This window comes from Erythrolamprus reginae, chromosome 1 (assembly GCF_031021105.1).
Source record: "Erythrolamprus reginae isolate rEryReg1 chromosome 1, rEryReg1.hap1, whole genome shotgun sequence".
Classification (NCBI taxonomy): Eukaryota; Metazoa; Chordata; class Lepidosauria; order Squamata; family Dipsadidae; genus Erythrolamprus; species Erythrolamprus reginae.
In genome coordinates this window covers 338,869,792-338,897,501 of record NC_091950.1, presented here as the reverse complement: position 1 = coordinate 338,897,501, position 27,710 = coordinate 338,869,792, and the positions used below count along the sequence as shown (strand labels likewise).

The 27,710-nt window shown below is 40.8% G+C and overlaps 2 protein-coding genes across 3 annotated transcripts in view; both read right to left on the bottom strand.

Moving 5' to 3' along the window:
* The window catches only part of FMN2 (formin 2), a 624,734-nt gene that overhangs the window by 451,184 nt on the left and 145,840 nt on the right, over window positions 1–27,710 (bottom strand). The gene's annotated exons all lie outside the window — the stretch shown is intronic.
* The window catches only part of CHRM3 (cholinergic receptor muscarinic 3), a 309,565-nt gene that overhangs the window by 186,272 nt on the left and 95,583 nt on the right, over window positions 1–27,710 (bottom strand). The window lies entirely within an intron of this gene.

Genomic DNA, 27,710 nt, shown 5'->3' with positions numbered 1-27,710 from the left:
AGGCACCGATATCGAAAAGCCAGCCAGAAGCAGGAGAGGATGAGTTGTTTATGCTCCAACCGACCCGTGTAGCAGAACAAAGCAAGGAAGAAAAAATTGCAGCTCTCCAGAAGGAACTGGATTTTCTCCAGGAGAAAGAGAAAGAGAAAAGAGATGAGCCAAGAGTTACGCGCCAGAAGAAGAAATAATGAACTGAACTGAGCTGATTTGCTAATATGGTACCATGGTTTTCAACTAATTAATCTCTTTTTTGTGTATTTTTGGGGGGGTTTTCGCTAACTAATAAGGGGAGAAGAGGGAAGGAGGGGGGAATCTTTTGATATGCTATTAAATGGGGAGAGATGGGGGAGCTTTCTGGTGGAACGCAAATCTAGGGGTGCCTCTCGATAACGAAAGGTTTTTTCATTGCCTCCCCTGGGGGGGGGGTCAGGGAAGAGGCACTAGGGTGGGGATTCATGGTAATTAAAAAGCATTTTTCCGGTAGGCTCTGTTTTGCAGGAGGGGGAAATGTATTTAAAATTATGTAAATGGGTGATATAGGGTTATTGTCGTTGAATGTAAATGGTCTCTCATCACAGAAAAAACGTTATAGAATCATGAAGCTGGCTAGGGATAGTAAAGCTGATTTTTTATTCTTATCAGAAACTCATAAAGGAAGGGAAAAAACAGATAAATTAGTTACAAATAGCGAGTGGCAACAAGTTTATGAGTCGAGAGGGATGACCAAATCTAGAGGAGTCACCATCTTGTTTAACCGAAGAGTGTACTTTCAATTAATTAATATTAAAAGGGACAAAGACGGTAGAATGTTATTTATTAAGGGGAAATAAAAAATAAGTTAGTAACCTTAGCGGTAATCTATGCCCCCAATGTAAATGCAAAACAATTTATAATGAATGTAAAACGGAAACTAGATAATTTTACGGAAGGTACAGTGATTTTAGCAGGCGATTTCAACTTGGAATTAACAGCGGGGGGGAGAAAGAAAAAGTTACATTTAAATAAAATCAATATGATGGATTTACATGAAAACACAGTAAACAGGGACACCTTTTATTCTGCAAGACATAATAAATTTAGTTGTATTGATTATATGTTAATTAATAAGACAGCTGAGGCAAAGCTCAAGAAAGTGGAAGTGAAAAGTATTTGGTTATCAGACCACGCGCCTTTATTAGCAGTGATTGAGTTAGAGGCTGGCAGGAAACAAAGGATTTGGAGATATAACCCTGTGGTTTCAGCTAATGAGGAAAATAGAATTAAATTACAAAAGGAACTGAATGGATTCTTTTGTATTAATGCAACAGGTGAAATTAAGCAAACAATAGTTTGGGATACACATAAGGCTGTTATGAGGGGTAATTGTATCAGTACTGAAGCTTTCATTAGGAAATCCTGGGAAGCTGAAAGGAAAAATTTATTAAGAGAAATAGATTTAATCCAAGAAACCTTAAAAATTACAAGAAATAGAGATTGGAATTCACTATTATTACTTAAGAAAAAGAAATTACAATTACTTGATGAAGATGGAATAAAATGAAGATGATTATAAAACATAGAATTAGGGGATGGGGGAACAAATCAATGAAGCAAATGGTACACTATTTGAAAAAAAGAAAAGAGAAATCCCATATCTCTGCTTTAAAGGACAAGGAAGGTGTAATTAAACGTAGTAATGTAGAAATGGAAAAAATAATGATTTTTATGGGAACTTATACAAAAAAGAACATATTACTTCGCAAACCATAGAGGTCAAAGAGAAATTAACGGAAGAAGATAGACAAATGCTAAATGCAAAAATTACAAATGATGAGATATCTAGAGTTATTAAAGGGTTGAAACCTGCTAAAGCCCCAGGTCCAGATGGTTTTACTGCTGAATATTATAAGATGTATATGAATGAATTATTACCGCATATGGAAAAATTGTTTAATAATGTAATTAAGACTTTTGAAACTCCACAGACGTGGAAAATATCAGAAATTATAACTATCCCAAAACCAGATTGTGATTTAACTGATCCAAGTTCTTATCGCCCTATCAGCTTATTAAATCAGGATTATAAAATATTTATGAAAATATTGGCAAACAGGGTGGAGAATATTTTACCAAAAGTAATTGGAGAAGACCAATATGGATTTGTTAAAGGAAGGAAGATTTACGAACCAATAAGGAACGTGGTCAATGTTATACACCATGCTACCAATACCAAAAGAAAACTAAGTATTCTAAAGTTAGATGTCTACAAAGCCTTTGACAAAGTTAATCATGATTACCTATTTCAACTATGTAAAGATTTAAATATGGGAGATTCATTCTGTAGAATTATAGAAACAATATATAAGGATAATATAGCTCAAATCAGAGTAAATGGTAACAGAACAGAAACGATTAAAATTCAGAATGGAACTAAGCAGGGTTGCCCACTATCCCCAATGTTATTTGTATTAGCAATTGAGACTTTAGCAAACAAAATTAGAAACAATAAGGAATGGAGAGGTTATCAAATAGGGAAATTTGAATTGAAATTAAATTTGTTTGCAGATGACGCTATAGTGATGTCTGAAACCCCAATTGAAATGATGAAAAGAATAATGATATTGCTCCAGGAATTTAAAGATCAATCAGGACTTATGGTTAATATAGAGAAATCAGAGATAATATGTTTAAATACTGGCCCTAAAGAGCAAATTGAGATACAAAAAATATCAGGATTGAAGTTAGGTTGTAAAAAAAATGAAATACCTGGGAATTTGGTTGTTCAAGAATCCAATAAAAATAGTAATGGCCAACTATAATTTAATATGGAAAAAAATCCAGAAGCAGATAAAAAACTGGAAGGGTAAAAAGTTAGGAAGAATTGCCAAGATTAGGGCCCTTAAAACGATGATAATACAAAAAATGATGTATCTGTTTCAGGTTCTACCGGGTATCTTCCCTGAGGCAAAACTAAGAGAATGGGACAGCAAATTAAATTTTTGGATTGAAGGAAACAAAAAGCTTAGAATAAGAAAACATTGGCAGTTTGCACAAGAGAAAGAGGGGGGTTGGGGCAGCCCGTGCTTAGTACTATATAGAGAAGCATTTCAAATAGAAAGGTTAATGGAATTACAGTTATGGGGGGAAAAGAAATGGGTAGAGTTAGAAAAGGAAATCAATAATATAAATAATAAAGAGTTATTATTTAAAAATTGGAGTAGAACAGAAATTAGCAATTTAAGTGACCCTCTCAAAGCATGTTTAGAAATATGGTCTAAATGGCAGAGGAAAGGTGGAAATAGGATCTCCAGGCTATCAACGTTATATGTATTGAATATAGGGGATGACGTTAACTTAAGCAGAATTATCAAAGTATTAAATAGTAAAGGGATAACGAGAATTGAACAATTATATGAGAAAGATGGAAGAGTCAGTAGAACTCGATTGGAATGGTGGATTGGTAAACAGAAATGGTTGCAGATTAATGCAATAAGCACATATTTAAATAAAAGTGAGAATAAAGAAGCTCTCTTACGAGAAGAAAATTGCTTAGAAAAAATAATAAGAGAAAAGATAAATGAGAGTAAAGCACAAGCCGGTAATATATACAGAATGCTATTGCAGATGGAAGAGGAAGTAACAAAAAGTTTGACAAGATGCTGGCAAAATGACTTACAAATAGATGAAAGGGAAATGAAAGAAATAATAGAAAATATATATAAGATTAAAAACACGAGAGTTAGAGAGATGAGAAGGAAAATTTTACATAAATGGTACTCTACACCAGTACAAATTGCACACTTCCAGGGGAAAGAGAAGGGTAATTGTTGGCATGGGTGCCAAGAAAAGGGAATCTTTATGCATGTGCTCTGGGAGTGCGCAGAAATTCAGAAATTCTGGAATGAAGTACAGAATGAAATTAATAAAATGCTAAACATTAACTGGACAATTACAAAAGAAATAGCAATTTTAATTAAATACAGGGAACTAGGAGAATTCAAGGAAATTAAAGCCACAGCATTGGAAAGTGCTCAAGCGGTGATGGTATTAGGTTGGAAAGACTCTACAAAATGGACACTACAAAATTGGTACTGGTACATGGTGGACCACATACATTTCGAAATTATGGAAATAAGATTAAATAATTTTGACGAGAACAAATTGGAGAAGCTGATGGTGCGATGGAATAAGGTAAAAGATTATATGTTGAGTAGAATCTGTGATGTAAATATGAAAAATAAACTGCAATCACTCTTTTAGTAATATTTGATGCAAGATAGAGCCAAGGAACAATAGATAACCAAATTAAATTCTTTGAATCCTCTTGTATGGGTGGTGGGGGTTATGGGGCGTGTCTTGTTGTTAGGTGATGGGCACATGCACCGTGCACTGTTGTATGTTTGTTTTATGTAACTACTTTATAAAAGAACCGTTGTACCTACCTGAACGGTCTTCTCGATGCCCTGGAAGGAGAGTCCAGCATGGGTTTAGCTCAAGTCTTATTGGTAGGACTGAGTTTCAAATTAACATAAATAAATAATAATTAGGTACCGCCCCCTTGCTGCCCCAAGTACCCAGTTTTAAAAAACGAAAAGATGTAAAGGTAATGAACTTTATTAACAACCATAATAACATAAGAAACAGTATCATCAAACCAAACCTCCCATGGTTCTTCGGGAGGGTATGGACTCTCCTTCCAGGGCATCGAGAAGACCGTTCAGGTAGGTACAACGGTTCTTCTCCCATGCCTCCTGGAAGGAGAGTCCAGCATGGGATATACCCAAGGTCCAAGGTTCAGGGAGGGAGATTGTGAACCATGGGTGGTACCTCCCCGCACACCTTCTGGAGTACCCGTCTGCCAAAAGCAGCTTCAGCTGAAGCGAAGGTGTCCAATTTGTAATGGCGAATAAAGGTTGTGGGTGAACTCCAGGCCGCGGCTCTGCATATATCTTCAAGGGGGGCTTGTGACGCCCAAGCTGCCGAAGAAGCCGCACTCCTTGTCGAATGAGCCTGTATACCACTCGGTGGAGTCCTTGCGCTCGCTTTATATGCCTCAACTATACATAGTCTCACCCACTGGCTGATAGTATTAGATGATACCTTGAGGCCCAGTTTGCTAGCACTAAACGAAACAAACAAAGCCTCAGTCTTGCGAGAACTGCCGGTACGCCTGATGTAAAGCTTCAGCGCTCTGCGTACGTCTATCTTGTGCCATTTAAGCTCTAAAGGGTGAGTACCATGAGCACAGAAATCCGGTAACACCAGCTCTAGAGCCCTGTGAAAGTGAGTGTTAATCTTTGGAAGAAAGGTGGGGTCCAGACGTAAACAAACTCTGTCTGGATAAAATTGACACAAGTCTGATCTGACCGACAGGGCGGACAGTTCGGAAACCCGCCTTGCCGAGGTGACCGCCACCAAAAAGGCCGTCTTAAAGGAAAGGTAACGCAATGGAACAGTTCTCAACGGTTCAAACGGTGGTCCCGTGAGAGCCTGAAGGACCAAGGTCAAGTCCCATGTGGGAAAACGACGAACAGGAGGGGGATGCGTGTTGGTAGCCCCTCTGAGAAAATCCTTAATCCAAGGGTGACTAGTTAAAGGTCCCCCATCGTCCCGCTTTATAATGGTGGCAAGCGCTGCGACCTGGCGTTTTAGCGTGTTTGGCGCCAAACCTTTCTCCAAACCCTTCTGCAAGAATTCCAGGACAGGGATGACTGAGGAATCCTGTGGTCGAAGGTTCCTGTCATTGCAGAAGGAATGAAAGGCTGCCCATGTTGCCTGATAAATTCGGACTGTGGAAGGGCGTCGAGCCGCTTGAATAGTCGCGATAACATTCTCGGGAAGGAGACAGCTCCTCAACCTGTCCCCTTCAAATGCCATGCGGTTAAGTGAAACCATTGAGGTTCCGGGTGGTACACGAACCCCTGGCTGAGGCATATCCGGTCGTCCGGTATCCTCCACGGTGGAGAAATGGACAGTTCTCTGAGGTCCGCAAACCACGGTCTCCGAGGCCAATGAGGTGCTAGCAAGATCACCTCCGCCTCCTCCGACAGGATCTTCCTTACCACTGATGGAATGAGTGGAATCGGGGGGAAGGCGTACAGTAGGACCTTTGGCCACTGAAGATGTAGTGCATTGACTCCTTCGGCTCCCGGAGTTGGAAACCGGGAGTAGAACCTCCGGAGTTGGGTATTCTGGGGGGTAGCGAAGAGATCCACCACCGGTTCCCCGAACCGACGCGAGACTTCCTGGAACAGGTCCGGATCGAGCCGCCACTCCGCCGGATCCAGTTCCTGGCGACTGAGCCAATCCGCCTGCTTGTTGTCCTCCCCCGCGATGTGCTCTGCATGGAGGGAGGAAAGATGAGTCTCCGCCCAGTTGAAGAGGAGGACCGTCTCTTCCATCAACCTGAGAGAGCGCGTTCCGCCCTGGTGATTTAAATGCGCCCTGGTCGCTACGTTGTCCGTGCGTACAAGGACGTGGTGACCTTCCAGTAAGGTGGCGAAGGCTAGCAAGGCCAAGCGGACAGCTCTCAACTCCAAGAAATTGATGTTTATTGGACATAGTTCCTGGGGGCTCCAGAAGCCCTGAGCCACCTGGGACTGGATGTGAGCCCCCCACCCCAGCAGACTGGCGTCTGTGGTGAGGATCGTGTGATGGCATGGTCCGAAGGAAGTGCCCTGCCGCAGTGCTGCAGATCTCCACCAGCGGAGGGAGTGTTGTAACTCGCATCCCACGACAGTTAGACGGTGTGTATGACTCAATCTGCGACGCTGAAACGGGAGCAAGGTCCACTGGAGAAGTCGATAATGGTAACGGGCCCAAGGGACAATGTCCACGCATGATACCAGGGTCCCGAGTACCTTTGACAGGAAAGACAACGGCACCGTTCGGCTCTGTTGAAGGCCGGCTATGAGGGAACAGATGCGGTGCTGCCTGTCCGGGGATAGATACACTCTTTGAGAGACCGTATCTATCACCGCACCCAGATGAATGAGTCTGGTGGCAGGAGCCAAATGGCTTTTTGGCGTGTTGATGGTAAAGCCATGACGCTGTAGACAAGACATCGTGGTTCGTAAGTCCTTGTGCGCCCTCTGGCGGGTTGGAGACAGAAGTAAGATGTCGTCCAGATATGCGAGAATCCGTATAGGGCGGGACCGCAGATCGGCCAGTAGTGCATCCAGTACCTTCGTAAAGGTACGTGGGGCCGATGATAGGCCAAAGGGCATGGCCCTGTACTGGTAATGGACGTTGTGTAGACAGAATCGAAGGAATTGTCGATGGTACGGGTGTATGGGAATGTGCAGGTAGGCCTCCTTTAGATCCACTGAAGTAAGCAGGTCCCCTGCCCGAACAGAGGCCAGGATGGAGCGGAGGGAGGCCATCTTGAACCGTCGGTACAGAATATACTGGTTGAGACGTTTTAGGTTCAAGATGAGCCTGCAACCCCCGGAGGCCTTGGGTACAAGGAACACCCTTGAATAGAATCCCGTACCCTTGGAATTGTCCTGAACAGGTTCGATCGCCTGGATTTGTAAAAGGTGGAGAATTTCCTGATCCAACAGAGACCTCCTTTCGAAGTCTCTGGGGACCGGACAGGCAGTAAAATGGTTTGGAGGATCGTGTAGGAACTCGATCTTTAGCCCCTGCGAGATAGTGGCTAAGACCCAGGGGTCTGAGGTGGTAGCTCGCCATCTGTCGCTGAACTTTTGTAGCCTGCCCCCCAAAGGAATGTCGTCCGGGCAGTCACTTGGCACGTCTGGCGTTCCGTTGTTGGTATCCCCGGTATGGGCGTCTCGTCTGGGAGAAACCTCTGCCTCGTTCCTGGGAATACTGTCGGTCATTCCTGTAGGATGAGGAAAAGGCCCCCTGTGAGTAAGGTCTGGCCTGCTGTGAAGGGGTGGACCACGAGTCCCACCGAAAGGACTGCCTACGCGAGTACGGACCAGCCCTGCGGTCCTGGCGGCGGAAAGATCTTGGGAGGACCTTCCTTTTATCCTTATCCTCCACCAGGACAGGATCTAGGGCCTCCCCGAACAATTTAGTGCCCTCAAAGGGAGCTGAAGACAAAGTCCACTTGGACTTGGCATCCACCTGCCAGTTCCTGAGCCAAAGCAGGCGCCTAGACGCGATGGTGGAAGCCATAGCCCTGGAGGCAAATTTCGCGGCATGCAGGGTGGCATCTGTGGAAAATTCCGCAGTAGCGAGTAGCTTATTCAAGTCCTGCCGCAGTCGAGTCTCTTCAGGAGCCAGTCTCGCCTGAACCTCCTGAATCCACATAATGGATGCCCGACTGAAGAAGGAGGCAGTGGAAGCTGCTCGAAGAGCCCAGGCGGCCATCTGGTGGGTCTTTTTGAGAAGAGTCTCCGCTCTCCTCTCATCCGGTTTCAAATTGTCCGCCGTCTCTGAAGGCACAACTGTGCGGGAAACCAAAGTGGCCACCGGTTTGTCCACGGGGGGAAACTGGAGTAGCGTCTCCATGCTGTCATCAAAGGTATAAAACCTGCGTTCCAGGTTAGAAGGCCCCTGTGCCGCCGCCGGATGTTGCCACGGGCGCTTGACATTCTCGAGGAAAATCTCCAAAGCAGGAACCTTGTCCGATTCCTTAGCGGGTTCCTTGCATAAAGCAGCCGAGGTGCGTGGCCCCTCTGATGGCTCCACTAGTGGGGTTGCTCCTGGCACATCTAAGGCTTGTTTTGCCTTGCGCAATAAAACCCTATACAAGGAGGGTTTAAAGAGTCCCGCCACTGCTGGCTGCTCTGGAGTAGTGAACTCATCATCTGACAGGCCCTCACCGTGGTCACTGTCCTCGTCAAAGTCAGTATGGTCAATGGATACAGAACCCAGCCCAGTCGGGGGCGGTGGTGCTGACCAGATGTCTCTGGGCTGGATAGGCTGAGAGGGAAATACATTGGCTCGTTGTGTTGCCGCAGCTATGCCCTGCGTAAATGCATTGGCCACAATGTCCTGTATAGCAGGGGCAAAGGCCTGCCAAGCATCTGCATTGTCTCTAAGCCCCGCTGCCGTGGGGGTGAAGGTAGATGAAGGCACATAACATGGTGTCTGTAGCTCCCCTTGAGACAGTGCCTGTCTATGAGAGGAGGTAGGCCTTTCAGGCCTCGCTGCAGGTGATGGCAATGGAGGAGGAATCTGCCTGTCAGGGGACCAGTCTCTCTCTGTTGCGGTGCCCTGGAGCCCCATAGAAAGCGCAGGTGAAAGAGCAGATGGAGGAAGGGGCTGGAACGGGCCTATAGTTAGTCCTCCTACGGTGGGGGGGGACAAGGCCGCCTCCAGACGCTGCTCTAGGGCCTTGATCTTCCTCTCAGCCTCACGAAGAGAGGAGCTGGATTGAGAAGGCTTATTTTTAGGCTTGTTGGCCTTATCCTTCCCCTTAATCGGAGTTTTGGCTGCCTGGGCCTGCTCCTCCCCAGTGACAAGTTGATCTGCCATATTTATTGATATGGGGCAGCGTACTCACAATCCAAGCCACAAACAATGAACAGCCACAGTCGTTTGTTCAGGAATAGAAAGCTCTGCCACACAAAAGATGAACAAGCAGGCAAGCTGACAGTGAAAAGGCAGCGTTCTCATAGGCTGTCAGCCGGTCACGTGACCCCTTCTGCTGTCACCGGGCAGACTGCCTAAAGCAGATAACTTGGCCAGCTGCCCAGTTCGCACCTAATTAAAACGGCAATCCATGCCGTTCGCGCTCTTGGCTTGGTGCCAGCATCAAAAAACATGGCGACGTGAGGCGATATAGAAGCCTCCCATGCAGCTCGCTATTGCGAGTGCTTCAACAGCTGTTCGGCGGCTCCTAACGGCCGCCGCGGCTTTTCTCTTGCTCCCCTGTCTCTCGGCGCCATCCACGGCTGCCCGACGAAGCAACAATCGGCGCTAGCCGCTCGCTCTTTGCGAGCGCTCGAACAGCTGTTTGGCGGCTCCTAAAGGCCGCCGCGGCTTCAATTCCGGCATTCTCCGTCTCTCGCCGCCCCCGAGAATGGGGAGGGGCGGACCCCCCCCATCTGGGGTGATATGGGCTCACTAGACCACCAGGTCAGTAATTATTATTATAATTATAGCCCCGTTGCTCCTCGGTGGGCAGTACCCGCTGAGAGAAGAGGCCCCAAAAGGAGAAAGGTGGGGGTGGTGCCCGCGGAGGGCAGAGACCCCATCAGAAACAGGAACCTAGTAAAGGAGAAAAAGGGAAAAAAATTACAAGGTTCACAGACATTTAATATACATTAAACTACATTTACATACTCAACCCAAAGGGAGAGAGAAAAACTCATGTCCTTAACCTCGACTGAGTTTTTTAAAACTGGGTACTTGGGGCAGCAAGGGGGCGGTACCTAATTATTATTTATTTATGTTAATTTGAAACTCAGTCCTACCAATAAGACTTGAGCTAAACCCATGCTGGACTCTCCTTCCAGGAGGCATGGGAGAATCAATAAAAACTTTATTTTAAAAAAAAAACAGATAATCCTCCACAATGGCCAAACCCACAGGCTGCTATTTATAGCAGCCTCACTAATTACCACAGCCCCATCCAACCACAGGTGGCCTCATTTTCTTTGATAATAATCTCTCAGTTGTTGTTGCATATGCATCGCTTTCCGCATGCATGGCTGTATCATTAACTCTTGTTCTGAATCCAAGGAGGAGCTAGATAATTGATCTCCTTCTGAGCTGTCTGCCCCACTCTCCTCCTCCCTGTCACTCATGTCTTCTTGGTCAGAGGAGCCTTCATCAGCAGATTCCACCGGGGGGAAAACAGACCTGCAGCATGTGGATGTCTCCCCCACATCCACAGTCCTTGGGGCAGGAGCTGGGCCAGAGCTAACCACACCACACACAAGGAATTTTTCTTGGTGCATATGCTCTCCATGCACATAAAAGAAAGGATACATTCATCAAGAATTTATAAGGTACAACACTTAATGATAATCATATGATACAAAAAAGCAAACAAATCACATTAGGGAACAGTCAATATAAATTATAAGGATAGTTTGTGTACATGTTATTAGTTCTTTGCATACAAATTATTAGTTGTTTTTCTTAGCATCTGTTTATTGCAAGGGTCTGCATGTTTTGCACTCAGGTCATCTAGTTCTCCAGCAAATATGATCATGCATAGTACAGTGAGAGCTTTAAATTTTCAGCCTATGGTGGTAGAAACAGATACTGATTGTGGTCAAGAGGAAGCGACTGATTCAGCTGGCTTCTATGCTTAAGGAAGAACTAGAATCTGCACCTTGACTTTAGTTCTTATATCAATAAGCACACAAATTTATGATAAATAAGTTTGACAGGTATATCTTGTAGTTATCCTTATCATGTCATTGTGTGACCTAATTCTTTCTTAACATATCAAATTCTATCCTTTTCAAATTCTTGAAATAATTTGTGGCTGGAGCATTTGTTAGCTTCTCAGAAGAGAAGAGAAAATAGTGATTGCCAAAGTATCATCCCAACCCCATTTTTAAAAAAACATTTGGACAAAAACAAGCATATAGATATATAAAGCTGTGGATGCCTCCACCACGATTATCCTTTCCATAAGGCCAGATTCCAGAATAAATGTGCAAAATGATGACAATGGAATCCATGACTTTATTCTGCAGAAGCATACCTCTTTCGCCAAAATATCTTAAAAGCAAACAGAGAGCATTGCAACAATTATCACTGATCCCTACCTACTGGATTAAAAAAAAAAGTGATGTGCAAAAGGGAACAAATAATGTGTAAAAGAAATTTTCTCCCACTTTCTTCTTACTGTGTGAACAATGGAAAGAAAACAAAGCAGTTCTTCTTTCCTAAACATTTTACAGAACTTGTCAGACATGCTAAAGCCAGTATCCTTGACAAGTTCTGTACATTCTTTGGGAAACAGCCATATACAGAAGGAGGCTGTACTTCTTGCCTTCTTATATGCACATGGTAACAGTGACTTTGTTAATCTATTTCAAGTGTTCTGGAACATAAAGCCATTGCTGCATTTTTATAAAAGAGAATCTGCAATTCCCTATGCACTGATCTACCTCCATCTCATCACTGCCGTAGTATTCACTTATATATTTCTTTTCAAATCCTAGAGACTTTGCTTAGAGGACTTCTTTTCAAGATTCCCTCAGAGAAATCCCCATTTCACATAATGTGATTAGTTTCTGGGTAAGCATGCATTAAGTTGTTCTTGATTGGTTTTCCTTTAAAGTTGTACCTATCACATTTTATCAAAGCACACAGATAGTTGCTGAATTTGGGGACAGGAATTTGAACGGAAGAATGTTAGTTTTTTCTCATTAAGGGTAAGATTATCTTCGGACTGAAAACCTTCAACTATTGTGCATGCACCTTTGTTTATTCTGCATTTGATATGAAGAGCTCTAAGCATACATAGGATGCTTCTGTTAAATGAAGAGCTGTGTAGCATCAGCATTTTTTTTATTTCAGCAAAACAGCATTTTCAAGTTGGGTTTTGGTATTATAATTACTCAGTTGCCTCAGTGTGGATTATGCACCATGCAGAATATAAATTGGATATCTATACAAAAGAATCCCTCATGCTCCAGCATCCAAACATTCTCCAGTCAGAGAACCCATTCCTAAAAGAAAATAAATGCACCCAGAGCATTGATATCACCAAATATAGTATTAGTATTTATGTTTAATCCATTGTTGAGTGCAATTATGGGTTTCAGGTTAGTTTATAAACAGAGCATTACAGATGTGAGAAAGTAGAGAAAAATTGAAAAAAATTGAAAAACAGATATAGATGTTTTTGGTTAGTGGGAAGTGAAAATATATTTCATTTTGAAAACGGATATGCTCACCTTGATTTGGAGAATTTGGATCCAGCATTTGTGCAGACACAATTCAAGTGGTAATTTATCAACGCATTCATTCATATACATGCCTATATGTTACATTCCTCAAGTGATGAATACATCTACTGCCACAAGTAATATTTGAACAAAATACTATATTATAGTTGGGTGTCTAAGGAACCATATCTGAATAGGACTAAAGTCCTTTAATGGTGCATGACATGGAAACCAAATATTCCAGAGACCATTTGGCAAAACATTGCTTTAATTTTCTTTTATATACATTGTCCTCCATTTCCACAAATGGCTTATTCAAATCACATGTCCCAGCTCACCCTCAAGATGCTTTGCTAACAATTCTATATGTACACATCTTTATGAAAGTCTTCCTCTCCTTCACAGCATATAGCTCATTTATCTGAAATAATGAAGATGTTTTCCTTCCCCCTTTAACTCCTTTAGTTTCCTTTAATAATGGGGGTACTTGCATGACAACAACACAGCTTTGCAGTTGATACTGCTGCACTAAATCACAACTAACAATACTAATTGAGTTAGCAGAACAGACTGAGAAATCTACCTCAGCTCAGCTTTGTAAGTCACACAGCTTAATCACTGGTTATGATATGCCAAAAAGCTTTTCTTTGCCAAAAGTATCCATTTTAAATATATCCTGTTGTTTTTCTGAAGTACAATCTTTAGCTAAGGTAAAAGATTCAGCCCTCCAACCTACTTTTCGTGCTTTTAAAAAGATTTTGCATACCATTGCAACGCTGGCAGCGATTGAAACAGCACTTAGACATAGTCTATTTCATAATGCTCTACATCCTTCTCTAAGTAGTTTAAAGAGTCAACATCCCCCCCCCCCAACAATCTGGGTCTTCATTTTACTGATCTCAGAAGGCTGGAAGGCTGAGTCAATCTTGAGGCAGGGCTGGGTTCCTTCACCACCGGTTTGCATTGTGACATTCTGCACAAGGGCACATCACCTCGTGCAATTCTGTTTCAGCACATGCTCAGTAGCTATAATCAGCTGGAAGCACAGCTGAAGAGCTGATCAGCTGTGGTTTGGGCAAAGGAATAAAGGTAAGTATAAACTCAGAGGTGGGCAAGAGGGCCCTTTTTCAAGCAGTAGCAGAGGAAAAAACAGTAAAAAAATTCAGAAACAAAGTAAATATAAACACAGAGGTGGGTGAGAGGGCCCTTTTTCAAGTGGCAGCAGAGGAAAAAACAGTAAAAAAAACCAGATTTTTCTTTTCAAAACAGTAAAAAAGTCAGAAAAAAATACAAAAAAAGATGATGGTGCCCATGGACAAGCACTGACAGGACCGTATCCATGATGCCATTGTGGCATCAACAATGGATCACTACAGATTGAGGCAATCTGGTCCAAACCAGCAGTAACCCACCCCTGTGTTGAGGTGCTTATGATCGAACTCCTGGCAGTGGACAGAGTTAACTTGCAATATTTCATTCTAACTATAGCATCACCATGGTAGCTCCAGATGCTGAAATAGCCTCAGGCAGAAAGATGGTAACAGGCCACAAACGAAGCAGGAGGAAGTCAAGATTTGCTTATACAAGTGGAAAACTTTGGGTGGTCCAAAAGGGAGAAAAAGAAATATAGTCCAGAATGTTTTTAAAAAAAGAAGATGCAAGAACTCTATATGTTGGTTATTAACAAAAAGAAGAATCCCTAGGAGAAGTAACATAGAAAGAAATTATGATAAATATTAGTACAGAGCATAATACCGTACATAGATAATTGTAATAGTTAATATGTAAGCTCCAAAAACTATTAGAGAAAATAGGAAAAGACCATGTTTGCTAAATTTTAAATGTATCACATTGGATCCAGAAATATATTGGCTCTTTTTTCAAATATAAATGAGATCATAAACAAGCACAATTGCTGGATGTTTCCTTTGATATTTATTCATTCACTAGGTTTATATGTCATTCTGAGAGACAAGGGACTTTTAAGTAGCTCACAAAGCTCCTCTGGTAATCAAATACAAAATCATAATAACACTCACCACAATAATAATTCAAACTGAAGAAACAAAATCCTAACAGAAGGGAATTCCCTGGTCAACAAACATCCCCCAATAAAAGGAACCATCCCATCTTTCAGGCTAGGGATTTGAAATAACTAGGTCTTAAATATCCTTACAAAACACTAAACTGATATCTGGGGGCATAGTATTTCAGAAAAAGGAGACAGCAATAGAAATATCCATAAATGACACTCTATAATAGTAAGGGAATAGAAGAAGCCCATGTACAGTGGTGCCTCCACCTACGAACTTAATTCGTAAGTAGAAAAGTTTGTAAGTAGAAAAGGTTCTTAAGTAGAAAAGTTTGTAAGAAGAAATTTTTCCCATAGGAATCAATGTAAAAGCAAATAATGTGTGCAATTGGGGAAACCATAGGGAGGATGGAGGACCTGTTTCCTCTCAGGAGATTCCTAGAGAGGCTCCATGGAGGCTTCTCCCCACCTTTTCCAGAAGAGACGGAGTAATGACACGGACACAAGAGCTGGATTTAAACTGGGTCATTTTTATTAAAATAAATTAGCATAATTTATTCAACTAAATTAGCATAAATTAACATATCTAATTATGACCCAAACAATGGACCTGCAGGGTCAAACAATTGCTTCCGGGGCGGAAAATGACATCACATAAACTTCCTGGGCAACATATGGGCGTAGCTCCATGCTAGTCCAGGTGAGGGACCCCTCCCTCACCTGAGACCCTGCCATGCCCTTGCATGAGGGGGGTCCCGCCGGCTAACCCCTAACGGGGGACTTAAAGGTGCGGGACCCAAAGACAGGTTCCCCCCAACTGCTCAGGTCGCTTCCACCACAAGCTTGGAGAGAACCTGTCAATCATCCCCAAAGATGCCCAATGGAGAACACACAGTTGCTAAACCACCACCCAGTTTTCCGCCCCTAACCTGCCTACCCAAATGACCAAAGGTAAGCCAATTAGACTAAAAAAGGTGCAAGCACCCCCTAACCGCATGTCGCTTTCCCCAGTGTGGAATGGGCGAAAAAACGGCCCGGCTAAAAGGCCAAGCCGCAAAAAATTCCCATTCGGCCCCCTAGGGCGACCCATAATAGCACACTGCAAAATAGGGAGGGCGGGCGGGTGTCTGCTCTTCTGACGTGGTCCGGGCGAACAGGCCGAGCCCGGGCCTGCACGCCCTTTTATAGGGCTGGCAAGCCCCGCCCGGACACGTCAGCAATCAGGCCACCCTGGCCTGATTCTCGGCTGAAGTCTCGCAATCTCGCGAGACTTCAGCCGAGATCCAAGATGGCGGCTGCCATGTGTCCGTGCCGTCCCGACCCTCCTGCAAAAGGCACCGGCTGGTAAGTCTGCCGGTGCTATTCTTGAGAAAAGGCAAAAAAAATCTTGAACACCCGGTTTTTGTCTAGAAAGTTCGTAAGTAGAAGCATTCTTAGGTAGAGGTACCACTATACTTAGATCTTATTAGTCAGGCAGAGGCCATAGGGAGAAGGTAATTCCAAAGATACCCAAATCCCAAGCTATGAAGAATTTTAAAGATGGCAATCAGCAGTTGAATTGTACCTAGAAATCAACTGGCCAATGCCTTGAGTTAATGGTTTAAAAAGTGAAGCAATTAATAGGTGTAGTTAATTGAGGTTCTGCATTCTGGACTAACAGTTCCATCTAAAGGCTCTTCAAGAACAGCCCCCTGGAGAATCCCAATGGGAGTTGACCAAGGCATGAGTGATCATGAGTAGGGGTATCAGATTCAGAAAACACTGAAGCTGGCTCATGAACTACAACTGAGCAAAAGCCTTCCTAGCTTTTGTCACCTGGGCTTTGAGCAGAAGCTATAAGTCCACAGAGGTACTCAAATAACAAGACCATGTATGCATGAGAAAGAGTCACCCCATCTGTCCCCCACTGGTGGAATAACCTTGGTATCAGAAAGTTTCCAACCTCAAACACAGTTTGTCTTGCTGGGATTAAGCCTGACTTTATTTTTCCCATTCAGACTGTTATTTTGTTACAGAACAAAATAAATTGCTAACAGTCTTGAGGCACCACAACAGACCACTTTCTCAATAACTTTCCCAAGAAAGGTTGAAGACTGGTTGATAGTTCCTTAGTATTCATAGGATCTATGATAGTTTCTTGAGGACAGACTTGCTATTATATTATGCAGATGTATAATATAGTCTCTCCACTTTTGAATAATAGTTTGATTGTTAAGGTCTTCAAGTAAAGTTACCTTGTTATGGAACATTATAACACTAATCCAAAAATGGTCAAATATGTACATCCATTTTTACAGGTGATCAAGGATATGTTTTAATATTACACAGGAGTCAAGATATCTTAGACATAAATTACTAAATCATCTTTTTTCACCCCTGTTAAACACACAAGAAATACTTTCAATATCTGGTCCAACACACTTAAGGGTTAATGCATTCCCAAATGCATTCCCATGAAGGCAGGTATTTTTACATTTTTGTTTGTGCATTTTTATAATAGGCTATGGTCTGACCCATATGTATCGACTGAGGATAAGTGAAATATTTTTTGTGGATATCTATTAGTCATCCAGGTCATGGTTGTCCCAAATGTTTTTTTTTCCAAGACGCAACTGGACTTTCTTGTTTGTCTTTGAAGATGTTTCACTTCTCATCCAAGAAGTTTCTGAGCTTATGGAATGGAAGCGAAACATCTTCAAAGAAAAATCATAAACTCCAGTTGCCTCTTGAAAAAGTACCTTTGCAACAATTTTGGGGGTACTCGTGTTTCAGCAACAGAACATGTTATTCATGCAATAAATCATTCATAACAGTATCATAGATTTTTACTAAATCATTCCTGGATTTCAAGATTTGCATTATAGAAATATCTCAAGACTGGAGGGTTTGTTTTTTACATTTCCCAATATGCTACTAAGGGCATAAGATTATCTTGTCCTGAATCACCAGCTTCAATTATCTTCCCCTTTCCCCTAGATTACTAGCGCCATCTATTGGAATTGCTTTTCCACCTTCCTTTTCTTCCAGTTCACATTCTGAAATGTTACAGAACAAAATAAATTGCTATTTTCCCCCATGTTACAGTATTTCTCAAGTTTCTGCTTCACCAATTTGTAAAGAGCAAACTGGTATTTCTAAAAGGTCAATTCTCTGATGCCTTTATTATGATCAGTTTTACTTTTGTAAGAAGAAAATCACTGAAAGTTAAGTAGGTAAAGTTCTCTCAAATATACTGCTCTTTTGTTACAATGAATTTATTTGTTATTCTGTCACTATCCCTGCATGTCTCCTCTTCTTCTTTATTTTTGTTTTGAAACATATGGATAACTTGGCATCTAGAACAATAGGCTACAGTTCACAAAGTTTAAAGTAGCTTTTACAAAAACGCGTAGACTTTCAGTAACATACATTTACACTTATTATTGCTGTACACTGGAGCATCAGTCTATTCCCACACTTGAATAGCCACATGGGATCATGAATAGCATGGGTATCTTGGATTCTAACACCTCTATAAGTCTGAATACATTTTATTACAAAGGATTCAGAAATAATCAATGATCCAGCTGACTATGTGCAAAACCTCTGGTGTTAACCTCCTGTAGATGCCATTGATTAACACTGTTCCACGAGCTTTTTAAAGCTTAGCAACAATTATAGAAGAAAACTGGAACTATCCCACTCAATATGCAGCACACATCAATTCAAAAATATTTCTATTCTGTGATAAAGGAGATCATAGAAGCAGGAAAATAAATAAGTCAAGTTAGAAAACTAAAGATCTGAAATAGATTTTTTTTAAAAAAAATTGAGCTACTCAAAAGTTATTCTCAAACATAACATTAGCAATAAATAATCACATCAGAATGCAAATAGTTTATATCAAGGATGTCAAACTCACATTGTCACGGGAGCATCATGTGATATATCGTGACTTTACCCCCCCTTCGCTAAACTGGACATGGCCAGCGCTTGATGCAATGTTTTTAATCTTTGGAATTATGAATTTCCATGCAGGTATAGTTATTTATTCTTTATATATAGTGTGACTCCATCTCTCCTTTTGTTGGGTCTGTTCCTTTTGAACAAATTGCTTCCTTCCAGTATTGTGTTCCAATCATGATATCCATTCTACCAAGTTTTAGTTATGCATAAAATCTCATATTTGTCCTCCTATAATCTGATACAAATTCTGTATCTTTATGGCAGAAAGATTACTTTATGTACAAAAATTGAATGATGCTTCAATTTCCACAATGGACAAATGGTTGGAAAGAATAGGAAAAATAGGGGAGGGAAAAAAGAAGCCAAAATAATCGGAAAGAAGGGAGTTGGTAGAAGTGGCTATATTGGCTGCTTTGATAAAAGAAAAACACAAATTACTTTCGTACTTGGAAACCGCTTCTGGACTTTGTGCTTAAGGTGGGGGAAAATATATAAATAGCTACTTTATATTTTTATATAAAAGTAAAAAGTTGAGGTTTGCTGTTACTAATCTTATTCTACTACACCAAAGGGAATTGGAAACCAATTCCTTTTCTTTCTTTTTCCCTTTTTTCCTATACTTTTGTCTTCCTTTTTCCCTCCCCCATTTTCCTATTCTTTGCTTTTATATATATTTTTTCTATTAGTTTACATTATAAACTAATAAAAAAGATATAACTGAGAATTTTAAAAAGGAAAAGTATTCCCTTAAGTTTTAGTGTTGCATGTCCCAATGCATTTCTAAGCAACCTTTTTACTACTGCATTCCTTATTGTAAGATTTATTGCCTTTGGCATGACTTTGTGAATGTGGTTCTCCTTCCACCTCTTGATTTAATTTAAAGCCCTTCAAATAACCTTAGAAAGATGTCTTCCAAAGGCAGTCTTTCCAAGATTGGTGGTTTGGTCTATCTCTTGGCAGAAGGCCTTAAGGAGAATGAAGGATATAGTTCAGGAAGCCAAAGTTTTCACGGTGACATCATCCACCGCCAGAAACATTTGTTCCTTTCTTGGGTCATTACCATCAGTTGGAAGCAATTTATTATTTCCTTCATGAAATATGTGTAGAGGCTATGCTACAATTCTGAAAGTACAGTACTATATGTTTCTACAAGCCCAGCAGGACTTTTGATTTCTCTTTCAACTGCTTTTAAAATTGATTCAGTTACAGAATCACCTGAATGGGAATTGTTGACTTCAGAAGTAATCCAGTACATTTTCAATCCAATAAGAAATTTGCATGACACTGAGAAACCCTTTTACAAGGGTTATGAGCATTACCTCGTAAATTTTTGAGCTTGCCAGCACACATGGAGTTTTTTATAGCAGAATCCTGGCAAGCATGAGATATTTGAAGCATTTCATTGGCCTTACTACCATCTTCTATGTTAACCAGTCCAGCAACTGTAGTGAAAAAGATTTGGGTGCCTTTTATATTCCAAATGTAGTTTTTTGGAAACTTTTTTTCCAGCCCTAACTAAGTGCTAACTATCTCCTCCCAAGAAGGGTTTTTTCCTGCTCTAAGTCTTTAAAGGTTTGTTTTCATTCCTGCTCCCTCTGAAAAAGGCTTTTGCAGCTCTAACCAGGGGATAAAATAATGTGCTGAAGCTGACCAGATGAATACCTGGTAGAAAGATTTCCCCCCTATTTTCCTCTCCCAAAGGTTATGTGTGTCTTATACTCTGGTGCTTCTTATACTTTGAAATATATGGTAGGTGTGATTTTTCTATTCCATGTCAATATTCTCTGCCAAGTTACATTACCAAGAGCAAGATTATCTGCCAACCCAACATTAATTTTTTTAAAAAATATTGTTATTTAAGTACTGAAGATAAAGATTATCATAAACAAAATAAACAACATAAGTTCCAATCATATGAATGTGGCTAGCATATTAAAGACACTAGACCTTCCCCAGCACCAGCTCTTCTAATTGTAGAATATCTGACATCTATGTTTAAGTTTAAGTTTAATCAGATTTGTATGCCGCCCCTCTCCGCAGACTCGGGGCGGCTCACAGCAATAACAATACAATGTAAAACAAATCTAATATTTAAGTTAATTTAAAAAACACCACAAATTAAAACCAATCATACATACTAGCGTATGTATGTATGTATGATGTATGATGTGTGTTTCATGTGACATAATTGTCATGTGTCTATGTGTGTTTCATGTGACATAATTCAGCCAAAATAAAATATTTTGTAATGGAGGAAAAGCAAAGCAAAAACAAACTTTAAAGATATTATTTCTAAAGGGCCCAATTTTAGACTGCCTGCCCTTTCTTTCCTGTAGATGGTCAACTCTATAAATGTGATACTAGGAGATACATATTAATTCACTTGCTAAAAATGATACCACATCTTAGGACAGGAAAAAAATAAAAATGAAATGAAATGCACTGCTTTCTTCTCTGAATATCAAAATGCCATCTAAAAACAGGTTTGTTTAAACAGGCTACTTTTTCAAAATGCAGAAGAACTCATTACACAATCTTGAATAAACCTTCTAAATTGTTGGGGAGAAGAACTGTTTAAGACCTTGGCTTGATGGGCAATGTTGTGTAGCCAGAGATCATTCTTTCCTCCCTTATTGCCCCAGGCAAAACCAGTTAGAGCTTTTAAGGGGAAATGTTCAGCTAATTATATCAGATCTGTTTGTTGTCAAAGTGTTTTTGAACTAAACCATGATGATCTTTTGTTTACTCTTGGTGCTTCCCATATTAACATATGGTTTCAACAATTTATCTTGTTTGCAGACTGCCTAACCTTTTAAACAATGTCATACATTCTTTCTAATTATCAGAAGTATCTCCTGAAGAGCAGGTGTTGTTTGCTTCTTATGGCATTTGATTCACTGATGCTTACAGCTTTAACATATTAATTCCTAACAACCTGACCGGCTTTAAATTTAAAAAAAAAGTTTCTAAAATTGTGAAAATATTGAATGTAAATCAATATATCTACTAATATGCCTGTTTTCGTAACAAATGAGTGAGGTTTTTAAGAAATAGGCAGTCCGGCAGCTTCTAAATTGAACAAATAAAAAAATATCCTTCTAAAAATGATGATATAGGAAATGGTGTACAAGAGGACAAATGATTATGTTGACAATTGAGTTAATATTTATACCTTAAGTCTTCCATGAGAAAGGAGGAGCTTTTTAAACATCATCCTGAACACAATGTAGAAATGGTGTACCTTATTTTTAAATTATTTATTCATTCAATTTAGATACTGCCAACAGGATGATTCTGGGCAACTGACAAAATGGTAAAAAGATAAACATAAAAACAGTTAAAATTAAGAAGACTTACACAATCCTTTGCTTTGTGTGTCAAAAGATGATGAGAGCAACTTACTGTCTGTTTTCTTGTTTGTTTTGATTTTCTGAATATAGAGCCAAAAAGCAACAGAAATCATATTGGATTGGATTGGATGGGATGGGATGGGATGGATTCATTCATTCATTCATTCATTCATTCATTCATTCATTCATTCATTCCAAAAGGACTCTGGGCGGATAAAAATCAGAATAAATACAACAACAATAAAAATCAATAATAACAATAATATAAAAAACACACATACAGTGGTACCTCTACTTATGAACTTTTCGAGATAAGAACCGTGTGTTCAAGGTTTTTTGTCTCTACTCATGAACCATTTTCTATGTATGAACCCTCGCTTCTCTCTTGGCTGCTGCTGCAAGCAGCAGCCAAAATGGTGTGTCGGAGGAGCTCTCCACAGCCACCCCATTTCACTTTCACTTTGCCCTCTTGCCCTCTGCTTCCTCCGCTCCCCGCAGCCGCCCCATCCCATTGCCAAAATCTCCCCTCGCCTACTGCTTCTTTTGCCCCACCTGCTTCCAAAATCACCCCTCCAGATGCTTCCTACGCCGCCCCAAATTGCTTCCAAAATCACCCCTCCAAACGTTTCCTTCACTGGAGGAAGCGATTTAGGACAGTGAAGGAAACGTCTGGAGGGGTGATTTGGAAGCGATTTGGGGCAGACACTTCCTTCGCTGCCTGTCTCCACTCATTTGCCTTCATTAGAACTCCATTTCTCGCTTCTCCTCACTGCCTGTTTCCACTCCATTTGCCTGTTTCCACTCTGTTTGCCTTTGCTTCGTATGCCTGTCACTTTTTTAAAAAAAAGCCTTAAAGTTTTGGATTTTCCTAATAGGTTTGCACACATTATTTGCTTTTACATTGATTCCCATGGGAAAAATTGCTTCTACTTACAAATGTTTCTACTTAAGAACCTGGTCACAGAACGAATTAAATTCATAAGTAGAGGTACCACTATACTTACAATCAGCCTAATATAGTAGGTTGCAGAAACCTAAAATGTCCTTAGCATTCAGATAAATAATTATACCGGTTGCCTTTTTCTACTCTCTTCTTTTCAATTATTTATGTGTGCAAATAATTTTGGAAAATAACTGTTGGGAAAACAGGACTGAATCCAAATTTCTATAAAAGATAACATTAAGGAAGTTTTCCTTTTTTGGATCTTAGAAACCATTCTGTATTTTTCCTAAGGGCTGGAAAGATTTGAACAGATATACGTCAATATCAGTTGTGATACAATCAATGAAAATCTGAAAAAATATTCTAAAAGACTCTATCTCAGTGAGGTATATGAAGAATTCTATTCTACAACTGAAGCAAAGACTAAAACTGGGATTATCAAACAGAGGGGAGCACTCACCAAAAAGATTTATTATGAAATTCCAAGGAGGGGGGGAGGGAGGAAGGGAGGAAGGAAGGAAGGAAGGAGGGAGGGAGGGAAGGAAGGAAGGAAGGAAGGAAGGAAGGAAGGAAGGAAGAAAATTATTGATTTAAAGCACACCATCAACCATAGTTCCATCTAAGCTGAGCAGTGAGCAATCGCTCACTTAAAAATCATCATCAACTCAGAGTTTTTCAAACCTGCCCAGAAGCCGAGAGGGAAAGAGTGAGAGGGAAGGAGAGAGAGAGGAAGAGAGGAAGAGAGAGAAACAGATAGAAAAAAGAGAGGAAGGAAAAGAAAAAGAAAAAGAATGGGAGTAAGGAAGAGAGAAAGAAAATCAAAATCTAGTTTGAAACTAACTCAACCATTTAAGTGGCATTTTGATATTGATAGAGTTGCCCTATTATGAGCTCACTGTTATAGACACACAGTACAGTATTTTATTTTGAAATTCTCTGAGGCAAAACAGGGTGGGTTTTTTGTTTGTTTGTTTATTTAATATTTCTGTGCTGCCCAGTCCCGAAGGGACTGCCGCTCAGACACTATTCTTTTCCGCCCACCCCCAAAAACTATTAGAGGGAACACTGCCATCAACACCTTAGAGGAGAACAACTTCTCACCTCAGGACACAGCTACAGGGCATTGCATACCAAAACAACTAGATACAAAGACACCCCCCCCCCTCCATGCCATCACCCTCCTAAACACCTAATTCTCACAGCACTGTCTTATTTCTAATGGTATCTAACTTTGTAGATGTACTGAATTGTTACGATCCTTGTCATCTTCACATCTTTCTCATCGTCTCACCTTTCCTATGTGTATTCCTGTTGGTATGATTTATCACTCATTGTATTATCTTTGACTTACCACTTTGTTGTTTGTATGTACACTGAGGAGAGCTAATGAACCTATGTATTCCTATTAACAGGTAGAGAGAGATCAGAACTGCAGCAGCATGAATGTGATTGCTACCTTCTCTGATTCGTATCCCATAGCCTGATTTCTTCCTCTTGAAAGTGCAGTAAGGGGAGAAGAGACCTGAATCAAATTATACCTCACATCTTTTCTCCATATCGCTTTTAAAAAGCAGATCCTCACACCTTGTCAATTAGACTAAGCTCCCTTAGAAACTGTTCTCCATTCCTTTTTTACCACTTTCCTTTCCATATTCCTCCCATCCTTTTTCGCAGGACCTCATTTGTCACCCAGCTTCACCAGGATTGTTTTAGTACTTTCTGCAGGGTACACAAAGAAGCATACTTTTCCTGTCTGTCTTCCCTCAAACCAAAGCAGAACAAACAAAACTCCTAGTTAAGTAACCTTTCCTTTCCTTTCTCTTCTCCATTCTTTTTTCTTCTTCTTTTTCTTCTTCTTTAGAGTCGATGGACATTCAACTTTAATAGACTCCCATATGCCCAAATAGTCCATTCCATCAAGATGTTATTGTAATAGTAAACAGTAGTATGGCGTTTATAAATTAGATATTTATATTGTAGGCAAATTGTGATGCATCAATTCTTCCACTGGCTTGTTTAAACCAGAAATTTCAATCTGCAGAGATTTATGAATTAGGATAATAACACAGAAAAACAAAAAAAAATTGTTCCAATAAATTATGAGAACTTATTTGACTTAATTATCATCCTTACCAAGCCATTGCCGTATTCACTTGCATTTGTGTTTTAAAAATAATTTTAGAAAAAGCTTTCAATGAGCTGACAGGTTTTTTTCCAAAAGACCCGCCTTTTTATATTTAAGGAAATTTTTTCAAGCTATTTAATGTCCTGAGGCATATGGCTTTTCACTTGTTGATAAAGCCTAAAGTACATTCAGTATGCAAGAGAACATTCAAAAAGGCACAGCACATTTGCTGATAAGGAAAAGAGGAAAAGGCAAGGGGGGAGGATTTGGTAAAGGCTCCAGAGGTGCCTGCTAATGCAATCAAATAAGGAAAAACGTCAGGTTATAGAATGCCACTGAATTTATCAGTCGCACAAAGGATCATAAGGCAGAATCACCAGGGGTCAATATTATTGCACAACTGTCACTGTGTTGATTAATCCACATAAGTCATCTGCAAAGCTAGCATATAGAGCCCCTGCTGGATCAGACACAAAGGTCTCTTTCGTGCAGCATCCAGTTTCTCATAGTAACTAACAGGTGACTCATAGAAGCTCACAAGCAAGAAGGAGGCCATGTCTCCCCACCCCCATGTTTTTGGCTCCCTATCTCTTATGCAGATTCAGACAGCCTCTGCAGAGTCAAAAGGCTACCAAAAATGCTGCTACTATTAAAAGTAGTATAATTTGACAGCACTTTTTTTCTGCTAACAAAAACGTAGCTAGTTCTTTATTTTCAAATTAAATTATTCTGAATGTTGTCACAGTATACACAGAAGGCAGCCGTGGCCTGTCTCTTTCATATTTCACTTTCAGCTTCTCAGAAAGTTTTTGCCAGATACTGGGTTGCTGGTATGCTCTTTTTGATGATGCAGTAGTTCAATCTATCGTGACATTTTTATGGATAGTGGAATAATTCTGGGGAAGCAAAATTTCACGGAGCAAAATCTGTAAAAAAAAAAACCGGTAGCTTCTAGTCCAATAAAAACATCTCGATGAAGCCCATTTTATAATCTATTTTAGGGGAAAGGGCTAGATGAGGTCATTTTATTTACTGAAATATATCAACTTGTATCATTTTTAGACTGCAATGACGTTTTCATCACTTGCTTTTTATCAGAAAAAATGTTATTGTTTTATTCTACTACAGTAGTACCTTGTGATATGAACCCCTTGTTATACGAAGTTTCCGAGATACGAACCTGGGGCTCGGAAAATTTTTGCCTCTTCTTACGAACTTTTTTCACCTTACGAACCCGCCGCCCGAACGCCGAACCTGGAAGTTTGGCAAAAGTTCGGGTTCAGGAGGCCGCCGAGAAGATCCGCTGCACGGCTGTCGCCTTTTGAAACAGCCGGGGGACTTCTCGGCATCCTCCCAAACCCGAACGCCGAGCCTGAACTTTTGCCGAACTTCCGGGTTCGGCATTCGAGAGGCTGCTGAGAAGCCCCACCGCCCGGCTGTCAGCTTTGTAAAAGAGCCGTGGAGCTGTCAGCCAGTCGGGAGACTCAAACGGAGGTGGGGAATCCCAATAGGGAATTCCATAGGTGGAGCTTTGACGTCACGGAGATGTCCTTCCTGGCCGGCTGAAACGTGAACTCCTCGTAAGACGAGGTATTACTGTATTTTTATTTAATATTGCAGTTAATTATTTTTACTCTATATATTTGAATATCACCCAGATATGGGATATGTTGGATTAGAAGATCTCCAAGGTCCCTTTCAACTGCGCTATTCTATATCTAATGGAACTAAACATAATGAAAGGCCAAGAATTTGGCTCTGAGAATCCTAGGCTATGGTAGATTTGTGTATGGTATGACTGAATTGTATGGTTTTAATAATGGGTTTTTTATGTGCTTTTTTAACATATTGGATTTGTGATATTGTATTCTGTTGTGAGCCGCTCCGAGTCCTCGGAGCGGGGCGGCATACAAATCTAATAAATAATAATAATCTATCCTATCTACCTATCTACCTATCTACCTATCTACCTATCTACCTATCTACCTACCTCCCTACCCATCTATCTATCTATCTATCTGTCTGTCTGTCTGTCTGTCTGTCTGCCTGCCTGCCTGCCTGCCTGCCTGCCTGCCTGCCTGCCTGCCTACCTACCTACCTACCTATCTATTATTATCTAGCTATCATCATGATGGCTTGTTTTGATGAAATATATATTTTTATTAGAAAAGAAGATTCCCACATTCCTAATTCTCAGGCTTGGGTGTTTTAGGGTTGAAGAAGATCTCAACAAGGGGACATATATTTGTTGAGCATTCCCCATTTGTCTCAGTGGACCCTCCTTGTTTCTCTTTTCCCCACTATTGATATACTCCCTTCCCAGAAAGAAGCATCTCATATTCACTGTAATAGTTTTTGGAACACTTTGGATATGCTACAATCACATCAAGCAATCTAGAGTTATCTCGGATGCCTTAGTAGTCTATGGGGCCATCTGGAGGGTCCCCTATAGCAAGTTGTTTGTCTTTCAGATTATTTTGATATCAGCTTTTCATTTGTCTAAACCAAAAGA